Source organism: Oncorhynchus gorbuscha, linkage group LG06, assembly GCF_021184085.1.
Source record: "Oncorhynchus gorbuscha isolate QuinsamMale2020 ecotype Even-year linkage group LG06, OgorEven_v1.0, whole genome shotgun sequence".
In the NCBI taxonomy this organism is placed as follows: Eukaryota; Metazoa; Chordata; class Actinopteri; order Salmoniformes; family Salmonidae; genus Oncorhynchus; species Oncorhynchus gorbuscha.
Window position 1 is genome coordinate 7831828 of NC_060178.1, and position 10384 is coordinate 7842211.

Consider the following 10384-nt stretch of genomic DNA (forward strand, 5'->3'; position numbering starts at 1 on the left):
CATATGTGACAGGTCGCACCTTTGCAGCCCTTGTGAGATCTGTTCATGTGCGCAGCTATACTGTAAAAACATAAATTAAAATATACCTGGAACGCAACCATTTCCATTGGGGCTGGTGTGCAGCAAATCAATTCGAAACGAATGGAATAGTATTGGTTTCATTATCATAGCCAACAAACTACCTCGTTTTTTAAAATGTTTTTATCATAGGAAACTCTTTAATTTGTAAACAAATTAAATGACGTAGTCCTAGTTTCAAACCATAACCATGTCCTTCTGTAGCTCAGTTGGTAGAGCATGGCGCTTGTAACGCCAGGGTAGTGGGTTCGATCCCCGGGACCACCCATACGTAGAATGTATGCACACATGACTGTAAGTCGCTTTGGATAAAAGCGTCTGCTAAATGGCATATCTTATCTTATCTTCTCCATAATGTGACCTAGTGTTGCTCATGGAATGGCATTCCCTTGCAACATTATTTGGGAGAGGATGTACCATATAATTAGGAATTATAATATGATCTCATCGAGTGCTGTTCATGTAAAGTGTTTCCTTCAAATTAATAAAAATGGAGAGAAAAAAATAAGTACAATTTGTTGAACTACTGTACATGTCCTTTACAAGAGTATATCCTGGAAAATATAATATCATGCCATTAACAGCTTAATGTGTGTAATTCATTGACATATAGATGCAATCTAGATATATGTTTCCGACTCTTGTATAATGTCGCGACATAGTCCATAAAAACTATATTATTTGCATTATAGGCTCACTTTTTGGTCATCTTGGATCAGCGTATCCCTGCTTGAGTAGCATTTTTTCTACACATAGTTCACCATTCTCCCAATCAATATAATCAATAGACGTTTTATTATAGCATACTGTGAGAAACATAACCAATCGCATTTCAAACCCCACCCATGAATACAGCTAAACTTAACGTGTCAAAAGCCAGTGCGTTAGTCAGTGTGTCTGTTGGAAGAGAAGACAGTGGTCCGACTCCGCTTCAAGGAAGCATATTTCATTTCATGTTTATTCGTTAGATTAATATTATTGTTGCATCCGAGGCACGGGGGATAACGGGAATCGCGCAATGGAAGTTCACGTTCAGTTTCATTCAGTGGATCCCGGACTGGAACTTTCCTCCGCGGGGAATGGTAGGGCTTAACACCAACTCCACTTTAAATAGTTTCTGTGCGGATTCATTTCCTAAGGGTTTATCTTTTGTTTATATTGGCATTTTGGATTATATTTTAGATAAAGCCTAATTGCTTTTCTGACATGGTCTAAAGCCTACGTTTTTATAATAGAAAAAAACTTTCAAAACAGAAGCGACTCTCAATAGAATCAACACGTTTCTATCTCAATTAGGAATTAAAGGTTCACTTTAAAGTCGTTATAATGTCGATGCACGTCAGTTATTCCTGAGGCGAAACTGCGCGCAACTCTATAGGAATAGATTTGGGATTTTACGCACTAAATTAATATGAATGTGAAAATATATTTCCAATTTTGAAAAAAAAAGAAGATTTGCACATCATTTTTTAGGGGGGGGACCATAAAAACACTAATGACGAAATTGTCTACATATATTCATCATATTTCTCCCCCTCAGAGATATTCATTAAATGCATTCATTTGCTTAGCCTATCAAACAATGTAACACAGGTTACTAAAATTATATTCATTTGAATAACTTTATTGACAAAACCTCCAGTAGCCTACACACTGAGTGTACAAAACATTAGGGACACCTGCGCTTTCCATCACATAGACTGACCAGGTGAATCCAGGTGAAAACTATGACCCTTTAATGATTTCACTTGTTAAATCCACTTCAATCAGTGTAGATGAAGGGAAGAGACAGGTTGAAGAAGGATTTTTAAGCCTTGAGACAATTGAGACACATACAGCCATTCAGAGGGTGAATGGGGCAAGACAAAACATTTCAGTGCCTTTGAACAGGGTATGGTAGTAGGTGCCAGGCCCACCGGTTTGAGTCAAGAACTGCAACCCTCCTGGGTATTTCATGCTCAATAGTTTCCCGTGTGTATCAGTAATGGTCCACCACCCAAAGGACATCCAGCCAACTTGACACAACTGTGGGAAGCACTGGAGTCAACATGGGCCAGCATCCCTGTGGAACGCTTTTGACACCTTGTAGAGTCCATACCCCAACGAATTGAGGCTGTTCTGAGGGCAAGAAGGCAGGGGACGGACGGACAGACGAATAACAATAGTAACACTAATAATCAATAATAACACTAATACTCAATAATCATGTTTATTCAACATAATAATCGAGAATAGGTTACTTCCAGAACCAGTTTGACTTTGCTGGTGATGTTAATTTTACCAAAAATGTGCATCTGTTGCACCATGGACACTAAAGTCATCATAACTAGCCAACTTTTCTTGTTTGGTTAGCCTAATGTTTTTTACAGGGTTGGTGGTGGTTATGTCCCATATTGAAAACAGTGGAATTGTGTCATCGTAATTCATCAGTAGGTCTCCACCAGGGACATGTTTTACCCATCATTGTGCCTTCATGTGTTTGCTACAGTGCTTTTGTTAATTCAGTCCTTCATGTGTTTGCTACAGTGCTTTTGTTAATTCAGTCCTTCATGTGTTTGCTACAGTGCTTTTGTTAATTCAGGTTTTCATGTGTTTGCTACAGTGCTTTTGTTAATTCAGGTCTTCATGTGTTTGCTACAGTGCTTTTGTTAATTCAGGTTTTCATGTGTTTGCTACAGTGCTTTTGTTAATTCAGGTTTTCATGTGTTTGCTACAGTGCTTTTGTTAATTCAGGTCTTCATGTGTTTGCTACAGTGCTTTCTTGGTCCTTCTGTAGCTCAGTTGGTAGAGCATGGCGCTTGTAACGCCAGGGTAGTGGGTTCGATCCCCGGGACCACCCATACGTAGAATGTATGCACACATGACTGTAAGTCGCTTTGGTTAAAAGCGTCTGGTAAATGGCATATATTATTATATTATATTATTATTATTATTATATTATTATTATTATTATTCTTCTTCATTCCGGTCTTGAGAAAGGCCTCTGTGCTGAAATGTCCAAATGAAACCGTCTCAACTATACCCCCTCCTTATTGTTTCTATAGTATGTAACTATAGGGGATATCTTTACTGTGTGGCACTGATCTTTATACTGTATTTTGTAAATTATAAACTGGGTAATAACTTATGATACTTTGCTTGATTTGGTTTTGTCTGTTTAGTAGGCATTTCTTAATATTTTCACACACTCAAACTTAACACAGTTTGAAGCTATAAAGTTTGTTTCCTCTCAGTCTGGTGTGGTTGTTTGAAAACAAAAACATAAATCAATCAAATTAATTAATAAACCACCTTTTAAATCAGCAGTTGTCACAAAACACACACAACAACCTTATTATGAAATTGTACCAAATTATTGGCAAATCATCAGATGTGATTGGTCACACCAATAATTGGGCAGAAGAACAGAATGGTTTAAGTGCAGCCATTAAGTCTCTTAAAGTCAAGAGGTCTGTTGCTCTGTTTTAATATATAATCAATGTTCCAGGAAGTCAGAGAGAAGTACCTGCAGGGCTCACCAATCGATCAGATTAATGTATCGTCTGTCTATCTACACATTGATAGTGTTTGGGCTAATGTACTGTCTCTACCTGCTCACCAGTCAATCAGCTTAATGTACTGTCTCTACCTGCTCACCAGTCAATCAGCTTAATGTACTGTCTCTACCTGCTCACCAGTCAATCAGCTTAATGTACTGTCTCTACCTGCTCACCAGTCAATCAGCTTAATGTACTGTCTCTACCTGCTCACCAGTCAATCAGCTTAATGTACTGTCTCTACCTGCTCACCAGTCAATCAGCTTAATGTACTGCCTCTACCTGCTCACCAGTCAATCAGCTTAATTTACTGCCTCTCTACCTGCTCACCAATCAATCAGATTAATGTACTGTCTCTACCTGCTCATCAATCAATTAGCTTAATGTACTGTCTCACTAATCATTCAGCTTAATGTACTGTCTGTACCTGCTCACCAGTCAATCAGCTTAATGTACTGTCTCTACCTGCTCACCAGTCAATCAGCTTAATGTACTGTCTCTACCTGCTCACCAGTCAATCAGCTTAATGTACTGTCTGTACCTGCTCACCAGTCAATCAGCTTAATGTACTGTCTGTACCTGCTCACCAGTCATTCAGCTTAATGTACTGTCTCACTAATCATTCAGCTTAACGTACTGTCTCTACCTGCTCACCAATCAATAAGCCTAATGTACTGTCTCTACCTGCTCATCAATCAATAAGCCTAATGTACTGTCTCTACCTGCTCACCAATCAATAAGCCTAATGTACTGTCTCTACCTGCTCATCAATCAATAAGCCTAATGTACTGTCTCTACCAGCTCAATGTCTCTCTGATGCATCCATTTACAACGTTTACCATTGGGCTCATATTTTGATAAGGATCTGGACTGCCCTAATTGCCATGATTGTTAGAAGCCTCTTTAACCTGGATACATGAACAATAAACACATTAATAACAAGGCACATCAATTACCTAACTTCACGCGGACGGCTAAGACCTCACATAATCTAACTCCTCTCAGGAGCTTGTTATCACCTGAAGGCATCATTATGTTTGACTGATATTCGGTAGAGGAACACTGAGCTAACAGAAATCCCCATTAGAATCACAGACAGACAGAACACTGGCAGAACACTGACAGTCAGACAGAACACTGACCGAGCACTGACAGTCAGACAGAACACAGACAGAACACTGACAGTCAAGACAGAACACTGACCGAGCACTGACAGTCAGACAGAACACTGACAGAACACTGACAGTCAGACAGAACACTGACCGAGCACTGACAGTCAGACAGAACACAGACAGAACATCGACAGTCAGACAGAACACTGACAGTCAGACAGAACACAGACAGAACACTGACAGTCAGACAGAACACTGACAGAACACTGACAGTCAGACAGAACACTGACAGTCAGACAGAACACTGACAGTCAGACAGAACACAGACAGAACATGGACAGTCAGACAGAACACTGACAGTCAGACAGAACATGGACAGTCAGACAGAACACAGACAGTCAGACAGAACACTGACAGTCAGACAGAACACAGACAGAACATGGACAGTCAGACAGAACACAGACAGAACACTGACAGTCAGACAGAACACTGACAGTCAGACAGAACACTGACAGAACACTGACAGTCAGACAGAACACTGACAGAACACTGACAGTCAGACAGAACACTGACAGTCAGACAGAACACGGACAGAACACTGACAGTCAGACAGAACACGGACAGAACACTGACAGTCAGACAGAACACTGACAGAACACTGACAGTCAGACAGAACACGGACAGTCAGACAGAACACGGACAGAACACTGACAGTCAGACAGAACACTGACAGTCAGACAGAACACTGACAGAACACTGACAGTCAGACAGAACACGGACAGAACACTGACAGTCAGACAGAACACTGACAGTCAGACAGAACACTGACAGAACACTGACAGTCAGACAGAACACTGACAGGACACTGACAGCCAGACAGAACACTGACAGAACACTGACAGTCAAACAGAACACTGACAGAACACTGACAGTCAGACAGAACACTGACAGAACACTGACAGTCAGACAGAACACTGACAGAACACTGACAGTCAGACAGAACACTGACAGAACACTGACAGTCAGACAGAACACGGACAGTCAGACAGAACACTGACAGTCAGACAGAACACTGACAGTTAGACAGAACACGGACAGAACACTGACAGTCAGACAGAACACTGACAGTCAGACAGAACACGGACAGTCAGACAGAACACTGACAGTCAGACAGAACACTGACAGAACACTGACAGTCAGACAGAACACTGACAGTCAGACAGAACACGGACAGAACACTGACAGTCAGACAGAACACTGACAGAACACTGACAGTCAGACAGAACACTGACAGTCAGACAGAACACTGACAGTCAGACAGAACACTGACAGAACACTGACAGTCAGACAGAACACTGACAGAACACTGACAGTCAGACAGAACACTGACAGAACACTGACAGTCAGACAGAACACTGACAGAACACTGACAGTCAGACAGAACACGGACAGTCAGACAGAACACTGACAGAACACTGACAGTCAGACAAAACACTGACAGTCAGACAGAACACGGACAGTCAGACAGAACACTGACAATCAGACAGAATATGGACAGTCAGACAGAATATGGACAGAATGCTGACAGTTAGACAGAACACTGACAGTCAGACAGAATATGGACAGTCAGACAGAACACAGACAGAACGCTGACAGAATGCTGACAGTCAGACAGAAAACAGACAGAACACTGACAGAATGCTGACAGAACACTGACAGAATGCTGACAGAACACTGACAGAACGCTGACAGAATGCTGACAGAACACTGACAGTCAGACAGAAAACAGACAGAACACTGACAGAATGCTGACAGAACGCTGACAGAACGCTGAATGTTCCACTGAATTCCGCTTCTCCTTCATATTCTAACTAGGTGTTACGCAACACTCTGTCTCTGGGGTTGTGTCCTAAATGTCACACTATTCCCTCTCAAGGTTCCACTAGTCCGTACCGATCTAGGTAGATCCGCTTACAGGTTTAATGCCCCAATTCTTGGAATAACCTGCAGAACTCCTTTCATCTTGATTCTCTGGTTCTGCCAGGGCAGTTTAACACTCTAGTATTAAATGTGTTGAATGAGTTGCAGTTGTTTTGAATGAATGAAGAGATTATTCTGGTTGAAATGTCTAAAGTTGTAATTTAAAAAAATGTATTTTGTTATCTTTGTTAGAGTGATAATTTTGTACTGTTGTGTTGTTGTATTACTGTGTGCTCAGGGCCCCTTTAAAAATTAGACAATGGTCTGAATGGGTTTCCCTGACAAAATTAATATATGTAGGACCAGTAAAAAGGTTGGACACACCTAATCCTTCAAGGTTTAAAAAAATATATTTTGTACATTTTAAAATAATAGCGAAAACATCAGAACTTTGAAATAATACATATGGAACCATGTAGTAACCAAAAAAGTGTTCAACAATTCAAAATATATTTAATATTTGAGATTCCTCAAGGTAGTCACCCTTTGCCTTGATGGCAGATTTGCACACTCTTGGCATTCTCTCAACCAGCTTTTTGTTCTTGTTAACTGACTTGGCTAGTTAAATAAAGGTAAAAAATAAACTAAAAATGCCATCGAAACTATGAAACATGTTGAAGAACAATCTGGCCTTAAATGGCTCTTATAATCTCCACCTGGCACAGCCAGAAGAGGACTGGCCACCCCTCAGAGCCTGGTTCCTCTCTAGGTTTCTTCCTAGGTTCCGGCCTTTTCTAGGGAGTTTTTCCTAGCCACCGTGCTTCTACATCTACATCTGCCGATATATATATATTTATTTACCCGTTTATCCAATATGGGCGATTGGAAATGATGCAGACATTTACAAAAATGACAAAATGATCTGTTAGCTACCTATAACCAGGACTGGCATTACACTTATTATTTAGGGAAACAGTTATTGTGAACTATCTTATACTGTCCCTAACATCATTACCCCATAGCAACAGGAATTAATAAACACTGTCCCCAACCTTCCCCCCCCCACAAACAACCGCAGATGAAGACTTCATCAGATGAAGTGAAGACTTGATGTGTGAATGCATATTGTGGTGGTTCATTTCTTTACTAACAAATGAGGAGAGACAAACTTATCACACAAGTCAGAGTTATACTTAAACTAGATCTTTAATCATACTGGTACCGTATAGAACATAAACATTAACTCATGCTCTGGAATGCTCTTTAGGTTTTATCAACCAAAAGACATGGTAAATGTCCTGTCAGTGTTAAATCTCTCAGAGGCCCATCCTCAGTAAGAACACACACATAGTAGTTAACAGAATAATCTATTATTTTGCAATAAAACAACCATTTGATGCAATAAACGTATTATAACAATCTTGCAATTTTCCACGATAATGTACAGTTGTAGCTGTTTGAGAACGCATGGTCAACTTGAGCACGAATGGGGAGATTTGATTAACCAATGTCATGTCCTAGCTGATGGAGCTCAGATATACCCCTTTTCCCCTGAAACACGTTGTGACCATTTTCCCAAGCATCTCCGAGCAGTCAGACCTTTTGATTATTCTGTGCCACCAGGGTCACAATAATTAGCCCCCTTATCTGATTGTCTGAGTGTGACCCCCTCTCCATGGGTTACTGCAGTTAGTGTTGCCAGCACTGTCACTACCTGGGTGGAGGCACTCCACCGGAATTCCCACCGGCTAGGTACAAGGTTGTCAAGATTCTCATTAGCAGCTTTGAGAAATTCCTTGTATGTAATGCTCACCCACCCGGGGGCTTTGGCCTTGTTGGACCAACCCTGTCAGGCAGGGTCAAACCATTTTTATTTTTTTACTCACTTAACTCACCACACTTCTACAATCACAAAACACACACCCTATCTTCCAGCACCCCCCCCCCGCCCCCCCATAAATACCCTCACATACTCATATACTGTATACACCCTCACATACCCACATAATGTGCCTTCTATATCTTCTGTTTGCTGTGTTTTTATCTCTACCATGTTGATTCCTGCCTAATTTCAGGCTTTTGAGTACTTTAAATCAAAGTCAAATCAAATTAATTTATAAAGCCCTTCTTACATCAGCTGATATCTCAAAGTGCTGTATAGAAACCCTGCCTAAAACCCACAAACAGCAAGCAATGCAGGTGTAGAAGCACGACGGTGGCTAGGAAAAACTCCCCTAGAAAGGCCAGAACCTAGGAAGAAACCTAGAGAGGAACCAGGCTATGAGGGGTGTCCTCTTCTGGCTGTACTGGGTGGAGATTATAACAGAACATGGTCAAGATGTTCAAATGTTCATTGATGACCAGCAGGGTCAAACAATAATATTCACAGTGGTTGTCAAGGTGGCAACAGATCAGCACCTCAGGAGTAAATGTCATTTGGCTTTTTATAGCTGATCATTCAGAGTATCTCTGCCGCTCCTGCTGTCTCTAGAGAGTTGAAAACAGCAGGTCTGGGACAGGTAGCACGTCCGGTGAACAGGTCAGGGTTCCATAGCCGCAGGCAGAACAGTTGAAACTGGAGCAGCAGCACGACCAAGTGGACTGGGGACAGCAAGGAGTCATCAGGCCAGTTAGTCCTGAGGCATGGTCCTAGGGCTCAGGTCCTCAGAGAGAGAGAAAGAGAGAAAATTTGAGAGAGCATACTTAAATTCACACAGGACACCGGATAAGACAGGAGAAGTACTCCAGATATAACAACCTGACCCTAGCCCCCCGACACATAAACTACTGCAGCATAAATACTGGAGGCTGAGAAAAGAGGGGTCGAGAGACACTGAGGCCCCGTCCGATGATACCCTGGACAGGGCCAAACAGGCATGATAAAACCCCACCCACTTTGCCAAAGCACAGCCCCCACAACACTAGAGGAATATCTTCAACCTACCAATTTACCATCCTGAGACGAGGCCAAGTATAGCCCACAAAGATCTCCGCCACGGCACAACCCAAGGGGTGGCACCAACCCAGACAGGAAGATCATGTCAGTGACTCAACCCACTCAAGTGATGCACCCCAACTAGGGACGGCATGGAAGAGCACCAGCAAGCCAGTGACTCAGTCCCTATAATAGGGTTAGAGGCAGAGAATCCCTGTGGAGATAGGGGAACTGGCCAGGCAGAGACAGCAAGGGCGGTTCGTTGCTCCAGTGCCTTTCCGTTCACCTGCACACTCCTGGGCCAGACTACACTCAATCATAGGACCTACTGAAGAGATGTGTCTTCATTAAAGACTTAAAGTTGACACAGAGTCTGCGTCTCTCACATTCCATAAAAATGGAGCTCTATAGGAGAAAGCCCTGCTTCCAGCTGTTTGCTTAGAAATTCTAGGGACAGTTAGGAGGCCTGCGTCTTGTGACCGTAACATACGTGTAGGTATGTACGGCAGGACCAAATCGTAAAGATAGGTAGGAACAAGCCCATGTAATGCTTTGTAGGTTAGCAGTAAAACCTTGAAATCAGCCCTTGACTTAACAGGAAGCCAGTGTAGAGTTTAGCACTAACTGAGGTTTATTTAGTGCTTTATCTGGGAAGTTAGAAACTAGAACATTGCAGTAGTCTAATCTAGAAGTGACAAAAGCATGGATTTTTATGCATCATTTTTGGACAGAAAGTTTCTGATTTTTGCAATGTTATGTAGATCAAATCAAATCAAAAAAAATTATATAGCCCTTCGTGCATC